We start from the raw sequence: 19,853 nt of genomic DNA, 5'->3' as shown, positions 1-19,853 counted from the left end.
CTGTGTATTTTTTCCGCCTTCTGCTTGACCCTGGGAATATTTTTACCTATTTAAATTAAAGGGGTGGCCGGAAGAATTGAAGCTGCATCAAAGGCACAGATAAAAATTGAGGTATCAAGTTTGGTGCAAATGCAGACTAAATTGTGTATGATACCTGACAAAGACGCGCTGTGCGAGTGAACCCAGCTCCTCGAACTGTGCATAAATTCAACCCACAGTCGGTCTGTTCTCACCTGTCAGTGATAATAATTGCTTTATGGTGATGATGGATATTGTGGGTTTGGCACTTTATGTGCTCATGGCGTTGTATACATTCAGATATGTTTTTGTCGGAACAAAAACTCTTCCCATGAGGTAAGAATGAAAGCACACCTTTTAAAGTAATAGTAGCCATTATAAGAACAGAATGGTTGAGAGCCCTGAGTGCAGCCACAGGCGAACACCCTGGGCAGAAAACTGACAACATAATGCAGTGTGCCGCTGTGGAAATGATGTTAGAAAGGTTGAAGTCTTTTTGAAAATCTTTTTTTGTTCACCCCTGCTGCGGAATTGAATTTGGAAAAAAGTATAAATACCCCTGAATACACGCTGCTCAAGATATACCAGAGGCATTTACACATGGGAGGCAGGCCTCCAGTTTCGGGAGAGGCTCAGTGAATGGACAAAAACAAAATCTCCATCAGTTATCAAAAGAAGATGATCATGTAGTAGAATAACCTTAATATATGTAATCTGGTTTAAGACAGAATCAGAATTTGACAGTTTTTTTCCGCTTTCCCAAAATCATTAACTAATATTACCCTAGAACAGGCCTTTTATGTAGAGTGTAATCTGCAGTTATGTCAAAAAGCAACATTAGGCTATTTTTGCTCAATTGTGTCTATGGGTCCAAGCTTTATCTGAGGGAAGTCGTACAGCCTCAGACTTTGAAAACCGCTGGTCTATACATCCAACAGATACAATTAGTGAATAGTTTAAAAAAAAAAAAAAACTGTAGATCACTAAATTGACACTGAAATGATAAAGTAGCTTTTGTAGCTTCTTACTCTGGCTTCATTGTGGCTCATTATTGAAATCTTGTTACTGGTTTCCAGCTATAGCTGCGGCCGCGTTATGGGGACACAACGCCATAAGAGATCGTAATGCGATTGGTTCATATTTCTGTAGTCTCCTGTGACAGTGGCATATATTTAAATATGGTGGAAGAGGAAAAAAGAGAGGTACCCACGTTGACGTTCTAAAGATGTAATGAATATTTCTTTTTGAAACCAATACATTATACCAAGCGGTGAACCGATGAACAGCCTCTTTCTTGACGTGTTGTCGGTGCTGTGTTGTTGGCCTCAGACTTACCTCTATGTTATTTTGTGCTGGTGCTAATGCTCTGTCTTCAGCAATTTTGCACAGTACTTACCTTCCTGAGCTTTGTCCAAGACCACTCGTGCATTCGCTGCACCATTTTCTCCGTAGGGAGTAGTTTGTACATATTTTGGTCATATACGTAATAATCAGTGATTTTGGCTCAGCATTACATGACATCACATCTAGCAAAGTAAAGCGCTGTATTTATATGGCAAAACCTTTGGACGCAAAATTGTGCACATTCTATTAACATTTGTGATTGTTAATAGATTCATTTAATGTGATTTAAGAAAACTCACATTTCATTTTCATGAGATGAGTATACATATTCTCTCGGACACAGACTTTCAAAATACAAGCTGTATTTCATTTGTTTGATAATTGGTTCATTCTGCAGGATCACACGAAGCAGGAAATCACAGTTTAACAATACTTTATGTCTTTGCATAAAAATGAAGACATTTTTTATTGCTCTGGCGCTGTAAAAACAAGGCAGCCATCAAAGGCCTTCTATATTATTTTCCGTTTGACATTTTAGAGCAACAGTTCACTCTCCATATTAAACACCGGGGGGCACTGTGACATCAGAGGAGCTACGGAGGCAGCTGAGGTCCAAAGACAAAAACACAAATGTGCTCTTCGTATGAAACCTTGGAAACAATAGAGCCAGTGGTTGAACAATGCCATTAACTCACGCCAGAATGAGGAGACTCATTCTCCCACAGTGATTGGTTTAGCTCCACTCACTCTCTCGTCCTGTCAGCTGTCTGTCTGACTCCCCTGTTTGTGTTCCGTTACGGTTGTTCCACAGTTCTCCAGCATGGAAATATCTGCATTTAGAACCGTTCCCTTTGTGGCCGTTTTAGCGGCGGGATCAGGTCACGGAACATTAAACACAACTAGTTTTCAACTGAACGATAAACCCGCTGAGGTGAGGATTTGAAGATGACATCATGTAAATGTCATCCTGCCCAAAATGTTTGTTTTTCCCTTTTTTTGGCTCGTTTTTTCAGCTAAAACATGTTGGCAATTACACTGCGGGGGGTCCTTAGTGTCATGTAGGCCTCGGCGCCAGTCGGGGCGGCTTCGGCATCATGGCATTTGTTTGATTTCGTTCAGTTTAAAAGGCTGGAACCCAGTCAGGCATCCACCCAACGGCAACAATTCCACTGTCTTTTGTTCTTGAATTCCAACCTCAGGTCGCTCCACGGGTGTCTCAAAGATATGATTTGCCAGATTGCCTCTTTTCCCCTCCAGCGTTGAACCTTTTTCATGCGAAGGTGGTCTGGTGCAGAAAAACATCCTCACGGAATCGGACGCGCACTGCCCAGATCTAGATGTGTGCCGGCAGGTTGGGTTCGTGCTTTCAGGAAGGGTGATTAAAAGTGTAATGGGTCTCCTGATGTGACAGCAAACGGAGGCAGGAAATCTCCATCTCTACAAGAGACATATCATTAATTTGCAGCCTGGAGTCAGATTGTCGTCGCACTGTCTGAGCGACACAATGAGGAGTCTCCTTGGAAAAAAGGCAGCTACAACTATGGCAAATGAGCGCTTGAATCCCCCATTAGGCGAAGGACGACTTTGAGAAGAGCCCAATGTCATGATCACATTGTATGGGACCAGTACGTCTAATCACAGTACGCAGAGCTCTTCACCAGTAATTATGGCAACTCATCAAAAAGCAAGTTGTCCATTGACTCGTCAGTGTCACTTTTATTTGCATTTCATTTTCCGCTTCGAGGATCTGCTGTCGCATTTCTTTTTTTGTTTTTGTGTCAGACATCATTTTTTAAAGGTTTTTAAAAAATATATTTCCACAATTCTCCCATAGCCTACTCTTAAATAAGTTCTCGCTTGTCTATAAATGAAATGAGTAAAAAATGTGTACGACATCATTGCCTACGTGTTAGATTGCAGATGCTGCAGGTATAATGCTTGACACATTCTCCAAGTTTGTTTAACCCATTCATATGCTAACATTTGCTAGGCACAATGGCTGGTTGGAATGTAGTTTGAAAGTATTTGGTCATAAATCAAAATCAAAATATTTGACACTTTTTTTTTTAAATGGCCTGATGGTGACACTAGATGAAAAAACAGGGATCACCACACTCATAAAAATTCCTGTCCTGTGGATCGTCATGGCAATATATCGAACAGTTGCCTAAAACAGCACATTTTCTCAATATCCTTGTAAAACAGATGCCAAGGCGAGGCAAAACATTCACCATTGGGGGAAAAAAATGCTAAGCTTTCCGAAGGTTGCGCATTCGACCTTCCACAATCTAAAAGTTGCCTAGTTGTCATGGAGATGGTTTCACAAGACATAAAGTTAGGTCGTCATAGCTGCTGTTTTTTTGTCAAATAGCTTTTTCGATGGTCAAGAATGAACTTTCGAACTAAATAAAGAAATGTCATGTCTTTTCTTAATAAGTTTAGTTCTTAAATGATTTAGGGACATCTAGTGGTGAAGTTGCATATGGCAACCAACTGAATACCACTCACCTCACACCCTCCACTTCGGAAAACCTTCAGAGGCATTCAGGTAATGTTTTTTTAAAAAAGGGTCCTCTTCGAGCCAGTGTTGGTTTGTCCATTCTGCGCTACTGTAGAAACATGGCGGTGGAACATAGACCCACACCCAAGGTAGATGTAACAAAAGGTAACAAAAACACAGCGATTCTTAGAATTAGGTGATTATACACAATTTATTCTTGATGAATATTACAGTCAATTTCTGCCAGTATATACCCCTATATGAACATTAAAAATAAAGGTTTTAAATACTTAAATTCATGACTTTAAATTATTTCTTTCATTGCATTTCGTTACATTCTTTTATTAACCCATCAACAGCACGCTTTTGCAAACCTGCATCTATTTCACCTGATCTTTAAACCTGCAGTAGCTTCTTGTTGTTCATTTGGATATGCGATATGTTGACGACCTGTCCAGGGTGAACCTGCCTCTCGCCTATTGTCAGCTTGGATTGGAGAAACATGAGCATTTGTTTGAAGTTGATTTTATGGCGACCCTTATGAATGTAAGTCAAATTTTGGTTCTCCTTTATAGCTCTGTTTTGGTCTCTACCTGCACCTGAGGTGAATATCTGTCTCTTTTTCTGCTAAGTGCTCCAGTATGATCACAAGATATTCGCAAACTTGTCTTCCTGAATTTTATGGGCAGGTTATGTAGCGGATTTATTGGAGCTTTTTTGCCGCCTGCTGTGGCCAAAAATGTTCCTGTGAGAACAGTGAGAGTGAATCAAAACTGTAGATTTGTGGCCAGAAAACCAAAATGACGATATAGCTGAGGGCAGCTGCGGAGTCAAGCGACTGACCCCCTTTCACATACACACAGCTTTGTGCTGCATTGTTTCATAAGAAATTATAACACAGTCAGCACAAAACTTTTTTTTTTTTCTTCTGTTGACCCAACCATGCTGTGCTTTACTGTTACCATCAATACACATAAAGTGCTGCAGAGAGTTAGTGGTGCAGACATGACAGAGATGGAAACTTCCTCCCTGACGTCAGCAGTGCTGCAGAACTGTACATCCAACAAGTATACACTGTACCAACATGTGTTGTCGTCGTGGTGACGGAGGTGGTGGTGGTAAAAAGCTACAGTTTATGGTATTAGAAGTATTTCTCCAGAGGGGTGAGTGGTGGTCGCTCATACAATATGGCTTAAATAATAAATACAGATCTATAGGAGGTCCTGACCCGGACGTATTAAATATGCATAACCACCACAGTGGAGTAAAGTATACACACAAACACACACACACACACACACACACACGCACAAAACCAATTGTACACTTTTTTCCGTTTTCAGCCAAACTCATCAGGACCTCACAAAAACACTAGAGCCAGTCACATAAGGACTGTGTCTGTGTGTGTGTGTGTGTGTGTGTGTGTGTGCGTGTGTGCGTGCGTGTGTGTTTGTACTGCATTCTTACTGCTTTCTGTCCACTTCTTGATCCCCAACAAACTATTGATCACTCTCTCTGTCCACCCATCGTTCTTTAGTGCTTCACTCCCTGGGAACAACATCCACCACCCTTCCTCCTCCTCCTCCTCCTCCTCCTCCTCCTCCCTCTCTCCAACTCTGGTATTTCCCAGTGAAAGCCCCCTCCTCTCTGTCGCCCCCCTCCCCTCCCCTCCCCACCCCACCCCACCTCCCTCCTCCTCTCCCTCCCCTCCCTCCCCTCCTTTCTCCCCCTTTACTCTCCTCAGATGGATCCTTCAGTCAGTCGAGTGGAACCGGTGCGGCTGCCGGAGAGATAGACGGTGAGGCGGAGGGGCTGCGCTGAGCAGACGCTGGGTCAGAGCGCTCAGTTGCCTCTCAGACAATCACAGGGGAGCGAGAGAAAGACAGGAAAAGACAGAGAGACAGAGAGACAGAGAGAGGGAGGGAGGGAGGGAGGGAGAGAACACCGCACAGAAAGACAGATTGAAAAGGGAGAAAGGGGAGGGAGGTAAATATGTGACAGGATGTGGTTTCCCTGAGCTTGCAGAACATCAGTGTACAGGCATACTTTGAGCATGACCTAAACACACCAGGCGCACAAGTGTGCTTGAGCTCCGTTAGGTGGCGAAGGGGGGGGGGAGACGAAGCAAACCGCTGGAGCTGGAGCTGGAGCTGGAGCTGGAGCTGCTGCTGCTGCTGCTGAGCCTGAAGAGCCGACGGACCGACTCCGCTGCCTGCCGGAGGATTGCGTTTCCCTTTGAGCCAGCCAGCTCCACGGCACCCTCGGTTGGCCGAGCCCGCGTCCCCCATCCCCTGTCCGTGCCCCGTCTCCCTCCAAGTAGAGTATGCGATTCTCCGCCGGAGGCTGCGGTCCAGTTGCTGTCTTTGCGCACGAGCAGTGAACTCCAACTCGACCGTACTGTCAAGCAGGTACGGTTTCGCTCTTCTCTGTCTGTGCGGGGGCTTCTCCACGTGTGTGTGCGTGTGTGTGTGTGTGATTTTTCCAAACTTCCCAGCAGATGTGTGGCTGTGCTCAAACCTCAATTCTCTGGCCGACCGCCGCGGTAAACTTGGACAGAATGAGTGGCGAGTGTTTACCACAGGGAGTTGATACATTAGACGAGGACGCACGCCACAAGTTTGGCTTCTGAGCGGCGCGTTCAACAGCATGGCTCTAACTCCACGGCTAGTACGCACACGCACACACACGTTTGCACTTTCACATGCTCACAAAACGCTCTCACACACACACACACTCTGGTATCACACACATGAATAGGCCTGGTTGTTTTTGAAGTCGCACGCGTGATGGATGGCACAGTGCGGGGCTGAGAAATGCCAAACATGTCTACCTGGTTCCAATCTCAGAACTGAATGGCTGACGGTGTTTCAAGATGTGCTTCGGCGTCCAGTATCACACCGCTCCCGCGGGTGGAGGAGAAAGCCCAGTGGGGTGTGTTTGTGTGTGTGTGTGTGTGTGTGTGTGCGTGATTGCGTGCAGCGTGCGCACTGATACATCCGCGTCCGTCCATCCATGCGCTCCCGGCGCACGAGTTCATCTGAGCGTGTCACGAGAAGAGGAGGTTTAAAGGGGGAACAACACAAGTCGAAGGATGGCAAGTCCGGGGAGGAGGAGGAGGAGGAAGGAGGAAGGAGAGGGCATGAGAGAGAGAGAGAGAGAGAGGGCAAGTCGGGGGAGGAAAGTGTGTGTGTGTGTGTGTGTGTTTGTGTGTGTGTGAGGGAGAAAGTGAGTGAGAGAGCTCAGTCTGACTGAACTGCTGTTAATTAGTTTCTTCTGGCGAGATGTGGGCCGTCGGGCTGCGTTAACTCTGCATTGTTGGTCGGTCAGGAGTTGTCTGAGTATGTCTGTCTCTCTCTCACGCACACAGGCGCGCGCGCCGACAAACACACACAGAAATACAACATGTGGGCATCACCACATATAACACTCAGCTACAAAGGTTACACAAATTCACACGCATGCACGTAAAAAAGATGAGCACCAACACAAAGACTTTGACATACAATACACACTTACACGTTTTCTGACAAAAGCACAGTGTAAATGCACACTGTGCACACAAACGCAAACAGATGAAGAAGAAAAAAATAGCCATGTGTATAAATGTACGGTGTTCATATGACATGCAGTGAGCACATGCAGCACCACACATGCTGGACACATGACATATATCCACGCACACAGAAAGAGCGTGCACACAAACACACACACACACACACACACACACACACACACACACACACTCCATCGAAAACCTCATGTGGCTGCGTTACAGGCCGGGCCACTCCGGAGCTCGGCTGTTGGAAATGTGGAAGTGATTGTGGTTCGGCCTTCATTATGTTATAATATTACGGTGGAAAAACAGAGGAACTGCTCAGGGCAAAAGGTGAAGGAGCCATTATCCCAAAATGTTAAACTCATTGAGATGACAAAAAACACCCATACACAACACATTTTCTTACTTAACTCTTAGTAGACATGCGGATAGTTTTGGTTTTATTTGTCCAAGTTTTTTCCACATAACGGCAGGGGTGTAATTTTTTTAAATGCACATTTTGTATTTAGGAACACAAAGTGTTTTACTTGGTAACTATTGGTTTTGGTTGATAAATAATATAACACACACACACACACACACACACACACACACACACACAGTGTATGAGCTTGCCAGGTTGGGAAAAACATTTCCTTTTGGTGTTTACCTTGCCCTGATGTTCTGTTAGACCACCTTCTGAAAAGGGCTGCGGGTAATCGGAATCGTACTCCATTTATCGACTAGTCATTGAAGAGCAGAATCGCACTTTCCTCAATATAATCCTCCCCATGCCCTCATGTAATCCTTCCTCCTGTCCAAACGAACCGTGAAGTATATCGTGACGTAAGTGATTGGAGACATCACGCTCCTTGTTTAGCGCAGAGATGCAATTTTAAAGCTCAGCTCAATGTATGACGCCTCAGCAGACTGAGTTAGAGAAACCAGGTCGCTTAAGTTACAGGGTTTTTTTTGTTTTTTGTTTGTTTCCTGACTGTGTTTGCTTGCTGAGCTGCAGTAGGAGGACAATAACTCTAAGAGGGAATTTTATTATAAAAGACTGGGCGATTGTTTGAGACGTCCCGTCCATTAACCTTTTCAATAAGTACTTCAGTTATAGTATCATGTTAAAGCTGCAGTGTGTAATATTTAGAAGAACTTATTCACAGAAATTGAATATATTGTCCATAACTATGTGTTCATATATGTATAATCACCTGCAACAAAGAACCAATGTTAAATATTAAAGTTAAGTATAGTTGCATGAGGTTGACCCGACCTCCGTGTAAATCGCCATGTTTGCTACGTGTTGAATACGGTTGTTGCACAAAACTGTCCAGAATACGTCACAATCGTGTTGAGTTTTCAGCGCTGCCGGAAACCCGATATGTAATCAGCGGGGCACCACCATAAAGTGTCCTTGTCGGGTGCTCAGTTGGTTGCGGTTTGCAACTTTACCACCAGATGCCACCAGAAAAGTTTAAAAAATGGCACACTGGGGCTTTACGTTTATGACTTATAAACTTTTGAAACGACCCTTTAATATTTACAACTGCAGACTTGCTGGATTGTTGTTAAAAAAAACAACCTTTTACTGATGATTTATCAGCATTCAAAGTTACAAATGTCTTATTAACCTTTGGCCAGCGGCTCATTAGAGAGTGAAAACCTCACCACTCTTTGTTAATTACTTTTTTTAACATTTGATATGCAGAAGTGATGGTTCTTCAGAGAGTTAAATCCATTAACCTTTATTGATGACTGTAGATTTATGACCTTTTTATTAATGTCTTATTAGCATTGACATGAGTATAGCTCAATCTTTGGTGACATGAAACTAAAATGATAGGGAGGTGAGAAAAAATGTTTCATTGCCCTTTGTATTCATTCCGAGACTATTTGCATGTGCGTGCGGCAGTGAAACACGTGAACCTGCCTGGTTCAACAACTCGGTCATTGTGAGTTTTTTTGGGTGTTACAAATTCACTTTCTGAATCCTTTATTTCATCCGTGAGTTTGTGTGTAGTCGGAGCCCGTGTTGATTCTCTTCCACTCCAGTCTTTTAGCAAACATGTATTTTAATCAACTTATGTTTGCTATCTGATCCGGGCACAGTGAATCCCCCTGTGCCGTGTGAAATTTGATTAAGGTAATTGGCAAGCGTTGGCTAGTGTAAACCATGATGTGTGCTCCCCTCCACTCAGTATGTAAAGACAAACACCCCCTGACAGACGCAACAAAACACCGCATCATTTCATATTCGGAATTATTTTATTGTTTTATTATAATTATAGTTATTTTTAAACCATCTTAATTTTGTTCTACTCTCATTTCGTGCCAAATGTGAAATTGACATCACTTCCCCTGGCGCTCCAATATTTTGCAAGTTGCCGGTCACGATGCGTCTGGAGCATTGGCGACATGTTCCCACCATTGCACCCTAAACAACTGGGAAAGTTCCACACTCTCCAAGGACACAAAGTCACTTTTCAGCGCCTGCCAGACAGCCGTACACACCTCGGTGACAATGCTGGAGACGGTCGGTCAAAGGATTAACAGACCACCCTACTTATTTTGCCTTATTTCCACGTCGAACAACTGCAAAACCAGCTCTGCCACCGTTGCCATTGTATTGACGCAATCCTTCTTCTTGTCAGGGTTCCAATGGTGAAGATAATCTTTTGTCAGCAGTGACACCTTTCATTTAGGAGAAGACTGCGCTGTGTCAGGCGCGCCTGAAGCGCGAGCGTTAAATATTCTGGCGCTGCGGTGACGTCACAATGACCTATGCGTTGAGCATAAAATCCAGTTTAAGGTGTGTGTGAGTTTTGCACTTCTTGTGACAGTGTCCTCTTCTTTGCTAGTCTCTCTTGCAAGTCTCACATATATTTCCTTTGGAAATGTTGGTTGCAAGATCCTGGGAACAGTTTGTTTTTTTCCCGTTCTTCATTGCGAGGTGACGGTGATCGTACCTGTGTAGATACCTGTACAAATGTTTTCAAGCCATTTGCTTTGCCCTGGACCTGAAACGTCATATTAGGATGAATCTTCTGGGCGAGACCGAAAACACAATATCCAGCCCGTTGTCAAGTAGCTTATAGCCTCGAAGCAAAGAAAAAGAATAAACATCTCCCTTGATATTTCTTTAAGGCATATCATTGACTCCTGTTGTAATGGGTGGTCAAGAAAATTGCAGCAGTATTGATCCGGTTATGTTCAACATGGGCATGTCGATGGGGTGTCTGAAAACCCAAGAACTTGGCTGTGGCTGGCTTTAATAAAAAATGACCTGCCTGGAGCAAGTTCACAGAAAGCAATGAGTCACTCACGGGAAATCTCCTCAAACCCCTCCACGTTTTGGAGAAAAATAGCAAAGGGGGCAACCAGAGAACTTTCTATTTTTAACCAAGTATTTTTCTTTCCTCTGTTCCAAAAATGACAAACAACCCCCCTTTGACCGCGTTTCTTTGGCTGCAGCTCGAAAAACAGCGGACATCGTGTCTGTGCAGGTCGGGTTGAGATCCATGTTTTGCTTTTCACTTTTGAGAACTGCACAAATCCCAGCATGGATAGATTATGCATAACAAATCAAACGCATGACTGTCAAAGCCACGCAGAGAAGAGAGGAGGGGAATTGGAGGACGTGGATGTTTGCTCCTGCACACGGAGGAGAGGAAGGAGGAGGAGGAGGACATGGAAAGAGGAAGATGAAGAGGGGTTGGACGCATAAACAGTAGCGGCCAGAACAAGGGGAGAAAGAGGGAAACTGACAATGAAAGAGAGAGGTTGAGAAAGATCGGTGCCTATTATTCTCCTGAGAAGGGAATAGTCATAGAGGGGTTGGTTCCCATGGCAATCGCTCCCTCCCTCCCTGCGTGTGTGTGTGTGTGTGCGTGCGTGCGTGTGCGTGTGTGAGCGTGTGGACGGACTGTAACCAGGCCTTGAGACTGTATGGAGACGAGGTGGGCAGAGGTCGTCGTGAGCCGTGGAGCCACCCAGAACCTTGAAACGGCGGAGACAGTCAGACAGACACGAGTATTTACTCGCCGGTTCCTTCTGCCACACTCACCCTCGTCCATTTTTTTCTACCCGCCACTATGCATCATACCAGCCATCATGCCATCTTTTCATACATTCAAAAGTATAACACCTTTTTTTTGGAAAAAAAGTCTTTGCAAAAGTCAATGCCAAGACGAGAGTGATGTGAAATTTGTGTCTACTCGCGCCGAATTTGCATGACAGGTTGACTTGATCAAGTTGAAGTATTGGAACTCGAGCGGAATATTCGCATGACGTGCTGTCGCAAAAGCCAATTTATCCTGACGTTTTATCAAATTGGAGGTTGTGTGGGCACCCCAAGTTTTTGGACATGAGTTTTTGTAGCCCCAGTTAGCACAACGACTTTGCGAGCGTGCGTGCCTGCGTTTGTGTCTTTCGGATAAAGGGGCAGGCAGAACAGGCGAATATTTGCAGGTTGTGTTTTATCGTTTTATTTGCGTTATTTGAGCGAGTAACGTGAATGATGCAAATAAACACAAATGATCCTGTGGCCAAACTCGCTCGAGAAAACACAAAGAAAATTTTCTTTGCGTTTGGTGTGAACACAGCACAAGGGTTTAACCGTTGAGATATCGCCAAAGTATGTGATATTTTCAATGTGGAAATGCTTTTTATAATAATGCATTGGCTGGCAATATCTCCAGCTTTGCCTGGGTTAGCTCATGCTCCACTAACATCTATCACTTCTCTGAAGGTGTTCTAACAAAATGTTGACACACAAATCCATCAGCTCTTCACTCCTATTAATTATGCTCTTCGGTATGAGCGGGTAGATTATCGAAATGCCATAGATGCAAAAAAAAAAGTTTCTCTTAAGTGATTGCAATCGCTCGGTGCACTGTCCATATTCTTGGACAACCTGGCATCCACTACAGCACTCACTTGTTAGTGATTTTAACAAAGTTAAACAGCAATTACTCTGTGAGCACAGCTCCCAAGAAGATTTTAACAGTAGAGCGGCATTGGTAATTTGTTTTTTTTCCACATTCTTAAAACTCCCAGAGGCTCTCCTCTAAAGTTCTTAACTGTAATCTCTACTGTCTAATAGCGTCTACTGTTTGGTCCCCTCTGTCCTGCTGTTGTTGTAAACGGAGTTGGAACCAAGCACGACCTCTCGGCTCGCCTGCGGACCCGCTGCATCTGTCGAGTCGTGACCGTTTCCCCCGCCGCGCTTTAAGGTTTGCGGGAGCGGAATCCAAAAAGGTTCCGGCTTCACTTTGACCCTTCATTCCCGGGGTTGCGAGAAAACTTTCCTTTCAACTAAAGCCCCGAAAAAGGCCCCGTGTAAAGGATATATCACTGGAATTAAATCGTTGTGCGGCAAAGAAAGGAAAAGATTTTGTTTCTCGATTCACCTAAATATAATCAAAGGTGTAGTTGTACATTCTGGCCATCCGTCACAGGGGCTCGGTTTCTTGCTATCGCACACACTGTAGAGCATGAGCAGCCCCTCGCGCGCTCTAGAATGTCTGAAGTTTGTGCTGTCGTGGAGGACATAACAGTTCAAATGGATTCCAACTGTGACCCAGTTTCATGGAGAAAATACCAGCGTCAGTAGCAACTTTTCAAGCCGCTCGTGCGGCAAACCCCCCCCCCCCCCCCCCCCCCCCCCCCCCCACACACTTCTCTGTCCATTTGAGAGATGGTTACGGTCTGAGAAGCCGTAGTCTTTTACCAAAATATTCCTGGAGTAGCTTGTGTTTGTTACAAGCTGGCTGGGCGAGCTTTGTGTGCCTTTTGTCGTGGTGTGAAGCCAGGTATGGAGTACGTTAATAGCCATCTTGTAAGATGCATATAGAATAGAACAGAACTGTATCTGCCCTCAACAATGGGAAATTGTCTTCAGCTCACAGACGGACAATCATAACAACAAGCGACAACATGAAAACAGCGCAAGAACAATGATGCAGTTAATAAAACTGGCACATACACCGGGTTCTTGTGATGCCTGTGGATTGAGTGTCATTTTGTGGAGTTGAGAATGCTTATGGAACTTGTAATAAAGGACTTTAAAAAAAAAAAAAATCATTTTTTCCAGTGGGACTCCTGGATAGCGCCTGGCCAAGGAGAGGATGAGAACTATCTCCCAGAATGCCCCTCGCTTTCTTCCTCGTCCTCTCACTATAGTTTTGGGCCAGGGGCTTTTGGGGTGACATACAGATAAAAGCAGCCTTCAAAGCTCACAGGTAGACACTGTTATATTCAACACGGATGATATATAACAGTTTGAATCCTTCCTGTAAATGGCGTGGGCAGTACATGCAGCTACGGTGTAGGCCCCCTATCGTGACAGGATTTCCTATAACCTCTAGAGCATTCACATCCCGGCCTTGTGCCAATTTATTTTTTACGTCTTTTATTTTCTCCATGTTCACCCTTTTTTTTCTTCCATCCTCTCTTTGGTCCAAGTTAGCTGAGGATTCAAGGTGATAGGGAATGAAGGAGGGAAGGAAGGAAGGGAGGAGTGGGGGATTTCCAGAGGAAGTGTGTTAGCATTTTTCAGGGGTACTTACACCAGAAACTGTGGCTCAAAAAGTGGGTGAAGGACACTTTGACTGTTCGAGGCTGTTGCCTATAGGACACATCGGTTGCGTGTCCTGTGACCTCCGCTCCAAATAGGTTGTTTATGAGTCCCTGTCTCAGAAAAACAACTCAGGTGGGCTCTTTCTGTCAGCTCAGTGGTCAAGGTCTGATGATAATTTAGGCAAACGGTGCTTTCACGCCTAACCAATTGGTACGATTCGCTAGTTCGCCCGCTTCATTCAGAGGATGTGAGAGCCGTCAGTTGAACTGCGGTGCAGACGGAAAATCTGAAATGAGGCTGCCTTCAAAAGGAGAGGCTCGGTCATGGTTTCAGGTGAGCGCTGGTATGATTCATATGTGTCCTGTGAAAACAAAACAGATCGACCACAGGGTGTTAGGGCCGTAGATGTTTGATTAAATCATGGGTTTTTTTTACATGCTGAACTACTGTTAACTCAATTTGCTGAATTGTTCCAAAGGCAATCTTCATACCGCATGCGACGTATTTATGCCAGGTAATCAGCACATTAGTGTGGGAAGTTTCCCTCATACATCAGAGAGTCAAAATCATTCAAAAACCAGGAGTCTGTAATTCAGCAGTTTCCCCAAAAGTGAGAGACACCACACAGGAAGTATCCCCATGACATAGTACAGAATAAATGTTAAAAGAGAATGTTCTTTTCCCATTTCTATGGTTGTCACAACAATACACAATGACATACGTGGTCCAGTTGTGCTTTCGACTGCCTGCTCATAAAGAGCCGTTGACCATGAGCTCATCAGATGGGGTTCATTGACTAAACGGATAAGGGTCAGTGAATAGATATCTACTTTATTGATCCCAACCTGGGTAGTTCTGGTGTTTCAGCAGCAGTTACACACAACACACCTCACGAAATATACAATATGTACAAGAGACAAATGTAAAAAATATACGAATTGCAAGGAAAGAATATAAATAAATGAGGAAATAAAGAATGGACGTGAAAATTGTCGAAAATTTGCCGTTCACACATGAAGAAGGCCGCGGGATGCAGTCAGGGTCAGACACATTCGCAACAGCAGGAAGGTATCCTGAACATTCAGACAAGGGGTGGCGCCTGGTCGGAGCGCCCACTCGCTCGCCGTGTGAGTCTATAGGAGATTTTCCTGATGTGTTCTCACATGGGCTCACTCACTGGCGGGAGCGCTTCTGTAAAATGTCCGGAGCAAGATTTATGGACCTCTGGAATAGTACGGGGAAAATGTCTGAAAGGAGCTTTAGTTTGTGAATGTCGAACACACTTGCTCTATTTGAAACATTAAAAAAAACAGAGCAAACATAAACTGGACAGGGTATTTCTTTTTCTTCTCTGTAGGGGCACAAATGAACAGAACTACAGATGTGACAGCGTCATTGCTGGAGAAAGATCGTCTCCATAGAAACCTGTGATGATTGGTGGTAGGAAACACAATGTGAACCAAAGTCTTCTGTATTTAATCATCTGCAACTAGATTGAGTCACAGTGACTCCTTCCCCTTTTCCAGCTGCATCTGTCAGGTTCCCTCCAACTTTGTTTCTGGATTTCAAAAAAATGACCGATTCTGATATGCTTCTCAAGATGACACGACCATAGGAGGTCGCTTGACAAAAAGGGGAAACATGGGATCAATGAGGCGTCTTGACCGACAACCACTGCCGCGTGTTGTCTTTCCTCTGAGAGGTCAGTCTTGTCCTCTCGTTCATGTGATGTGTCTATCTAACCGCTTTGCCTCGGAGAGCCCTCCGCTCTAGTCCTCTCAATAAACCGTGGATGATGCTGGACGCGCAGTGTCCACCACTAAACGCGGCCCAGTGCGCCACTTTACTCGTCAGATTAAAAAAAGATCAAAAGTCAGAAGGGGGCAAAGAGGGCGCAGGAGATAAAGCGCGAGAGAGGAGGGGAGCGGGCTTAAAAGGGAGACTACACGCGGAAGAACACAAGAACACTGTGTCCTAATTAACGTCTTCCTCCATTAATCCACTCCGGAGCTTCCCATGCTGCTGGGTTTGATCTCAGCAACGTTGCTATCAAAGCCTCGTAGCGTGGTCTTGTATTGTGGGGAAGATCTCAGTCAGACAGCATTAAGGGAAACCATGCGTTGCCGTGGCTGCTTGCTGCCAATGCTGTGATGTCTCCAAGCACAATTGGGGTTTTGTGCGCTCATCTTGCGCAGTGATTCACAACATGTGACTGAAAGAAAGGCAGGACTGTAAAGTTCAAATTTATCATTTGGACAATTTCAAGCTTCAATAGCCTTTGATTATTATAAGAACGGCGATACAGACTTATCATCCAAGTGTGCGGGTTTGATTGAGCTCAAAGCTTTTGGAAAATGTTGCTCTCGCCACATCAACGTTTTACAAATCAAATCTGCTCTGACCTGCTGATCACCACCTATCTCCAGACAGACAAGGTTAGCGTCTAACTTAAGTCCTGAAGGATCCAGATAATTCTCTCAGACCAATACAGCTTCAGGGCGGCACCGTTATTCTGAGGTTAGCACTGTCACCTCACAGCAGAAAGGGTCTTGGTCTGAGCGCCGGTTCATGACGCTGGTTCAAGGCACTCAGTCCAATATCTCAGAAGAAGACAAGGGAATCTGTGTGGGATTCTTTTTTTGTTTGTTTGGGCGTTTTTTTTTGTTGCTTGAAGGATGGGATGCCCCCAGACACGGGCAAAGATTTTCTCCTCTTTTGCACGGACAAATCAAACAGCAGAGCTACTGAGAGGGGCTTACAGTGCTAGAAGTCCGTGTATCGTAGTTTTGACTTTTTTCTTAGTCAAGTTAGTTTCGGCGCACAACTAATTGGACAAGATGTTTTGGCTGCTCAGTAATGGCAGGCGCAACATGAGCACAGCATCCCAAATGCCTTGACTAAAAAGAAGGAAAGCAGCCTTTTCCTTGTGTTTTTCTTTTGGCTACATCTGAACAGCCCCTAATATGTCTGGGCTTTGTGTTCTTTAGTTTGAGTTCCTCTGTTCTGGAGTGACTCACAAAAACATACAACAAAAATCAATGATTTCAGCTCTAAACGGGCTTAATCCATGGAGAAGCAACAGTCAAAGACTCCGGTGATCAATTTGAGCACAGGAAACTTTGGACTGACAAACTGTTGTTGGAGTGACAGACAGAAAACGTGGCCGTGAAAGACGAGAACCTCTCCGATGTTGTCCTTCCCCGTTCAGCGGGAGTACAAAGTGCCGTGGGAAGTTTTGGGCGCGGGGACCAAAGCTAAGTGCACACCCGCTCCCACTGAGCATCTGAACATCAATCCCGGCCTATGAGGAGGAAATCTTATCGAATAAAACCTCTTATCGAATAAAAGCTCAAATTCCATTAGCATGAGACGAAAGATAGAACAAAATGGCAAGAGGATCGTTGCTAATTCAGCAAAAGGGAAATCAATGGACCTCTTCCTGTGTTTTCTCCGTAGCTGCTCAGCATCTGTCCAACCCGTCAAGCCTCCCTGACTCCGAGCCTGTCAATCACAGACAAAGCTATAGCTGGGCTGAGGCGGGGCATTTGGGGGCTGCCCGGAGCTCGGGCCTCCGAGGAGGGGTACCCGGGCAAGAAACGGTGACTCAAAAATTCAGAAACATCTCACAATGTCTTCAGCTCTAAAAGTATTTCTGTTTGCCTTCGCCCTACCATCGCCTCTCAGGGAGCTATGCAAATACAAGCCCCTCCACTTTTTTTTGCTCCTCATCCGCTTTGTTTTCCTTCCACACCCTTCCCTCAACACCCCCCCCCCCCCAATCCTATTGCTCTGACTACGTCGTCTCCATCTCTTGTAGACTACATGACAGATCCTCGCCTTCCCTCTTGTTGTTCCTTCTCTCTCCAGGGTAGGCATGAGAAATGATAAAAGCTATTTACAAGTAACTGTAGGCAACAGTGGAAATCCAAGACTTGGAAAAATTCGGGCTTTTTTATTCCTTTTTCCTTTTTTTTGTTCAACCCTGTTTCCTTTGATGTCGGAACCCTTTGTGATGCTGCGCGGGGGAACTGCAGCGCAGTGTGGCACAGTCCTGGGTGACAGTTTAAGGGGGGGGCTGAAGCAATTTTTAGGGACTCTGACTCTGCCGGCTTCTGCAGATCTGATGTTTGGCTTTTCCTTCTTGAAAACAAAAGCAAGGCACCGTAACGGTCCTTCTCGGAATGTGCCGAGGGGCAAGGACGCGGCTTCTCAGTTCACCTCCACGGCACGTGCAAACTGTTTCGAAGGCGTCTGAAGCATTGAACACACAAATTGAGCAGCGGGCAGGAAATGCAGCGTGGCTCACTTCAGGGGGCTGTCACGAAGCTTGCCCAGATACGATTGTGAGGCATGTTGATATCCACAAGCCAAACAAAATGGCATTTGTGTAAGCGCCGCTGAAAATACTGTCTTTCATGACAACCGTAATGAATCGTCTGTTTCATCTCCCACTCTTTCTCTGTCCCTGCTCCCTCGTCATATGTTGATCACCCCCTGTGCTATTCAAAGGACTCTAATTGCACGCTCCTTTTCTCTGCAGACTCTACTTGCCATGCATTACCCACTGCCGCCCCCCAGCACCCCCTTTTCTTCCAACGAACAATCTCCAACCCGGCCACCCCCATTTCCTCTCTCTCCCTTGATTGATTCTCACCTCTTCCATTCTTGCCGTTCACCTCATTAACGGGGAGCCCGTCCGCTCGTTTCCTATTTCGCCTCCCACTCCTTCCTACATCCCATCCACCCGCCCCTCCTCACTTCCTGTCCTGTCGTCTCCTAAGCGACAGCTGGCTCAAATCCGTTCTATCCGGCCGAGGCCTCGCAATGTTCTGTAATTAGAGGGGAGTATAATAGAGCGGGCTCCTCTCTATTATACTATTATAATAGCACCACCGCCGTCCATCCATCCATCCGTCCATCCATCCATCCATCAATTCACTCATCAGTTCATGACTTTAATCAGTGGGACACAATAGGACGTCACCTGCTTCCAGATGTAGCCGCTGGAGAGAGGCACAGCCGCTGTCACAAGCCATTTGGGTCTGAGGTGGCGTCCGCAGCGCCCGCTCATTAGGGCCTCCTCTTCCTCCACGGCTGTCTCCATTAATTAGGTCTCCCCGAGAATGAGGGAGAGGGAACGCGTGAAAAGAATCAAGCTCATTTAGTCGTGTTGATTTATTTATTTACAGAGGCTTATCTAGCATGTTCTTCTTTATTGGTTTTCCTCCCGAAACCCCAGAGGAATCACGGATATCCGAGTGCGCGTTAGTGTTTGCTCTCACGTGTGTGCGTGTGAACACATGAAGTTTGTCACAGCGGTTGTTCTGATCCTCAATCAATGAAACCCAGCGAGGGGAAGTAAAATAGAGTACTGCAGGAGCTTGTATACTCTATAATTCTACACCACTACACTTCAGAGGTAAATCTATGTTTTATTTCAACCCAATAATTTTACACCAGTAGTTTGTTTTTACAGATTAGGATCTTACGCAAAAGACGTGTTGTCAGTTTCTTAACTATGATGCATTGTGACATTATGTGAGGAGTTAATGCATAACCAATATCATTCATTATTATGCATAAGAATTAACAGTCTGTGGCGTTTCTGCATGGTGAGTACTCACTTAGGTATGATTTTAAAATACTAATGAACTCATATTGGTACACATCAAGTGTGTACACTGTATACCATAAGTACATGTAATCCACATACACTTGTAGTAATTTAACTCTCACTCCATTTTCAAATGATACACGATTTACAAAACTTTAACCGTAGAGCAGCTTTTGAAAATGATCAGCAAAAATCCAAAGAGCTAAAACACACACACACACACACACAGAAACACACAGAAACACACAAGGGACCATGA

The 19,853-nt window shown here is 44.9% G+C and overlaps 1 protein-coding gene across 3 annotated transcripts in view; it reads left to right on the top strand.

The window, feature by feature from the left end:
* The first annotated feature begins 5,822 nt into the window (after positions 1-5,822).
* Positions 5,823-19,853, top strand: part of LOC118284777 (raftlin-like) — a 98,460-nt gene continuing 84,429 nt past the window's right edge. Inside the window, exon 1 of one of the 3 annotated variants that reach the window (XM_035607813.2) lies at positions 5,823-6,270. The gene's annotated coding sequence lies outside the window, so the exon portion shown is untranslated. Of the gene's footprint in view, positions 6,271-18,067; positions 19,400-19,853 lie in introns of those variants that run through there. The other 2 variants (XM_035607810.2, XM_047329414.1) reach the window with 2 other exon arrangements.

This window comes from Scophthalmus maximus, chromosome 20 (assembly GCF_022379125.1).
Source record: "Scophthalmus maximus strain ysfricsl-2021 chromosome 20, ASM2237912v1, whole genome shotgun sequence".
NCBI classification, from domain to species: domain Eukaryota; kingdom Metazoa; phylum Chordata; class Actinopteri; order Pleuronectiformes; family Scophthalmidae; genus Scophthalmus; species Scophthalmus maximus.
The sequence above is the reverse complement of the archived record's forward strand: the minus strand, read 5'-3'. Positions and strand labels throughout refer to the sequence as shown.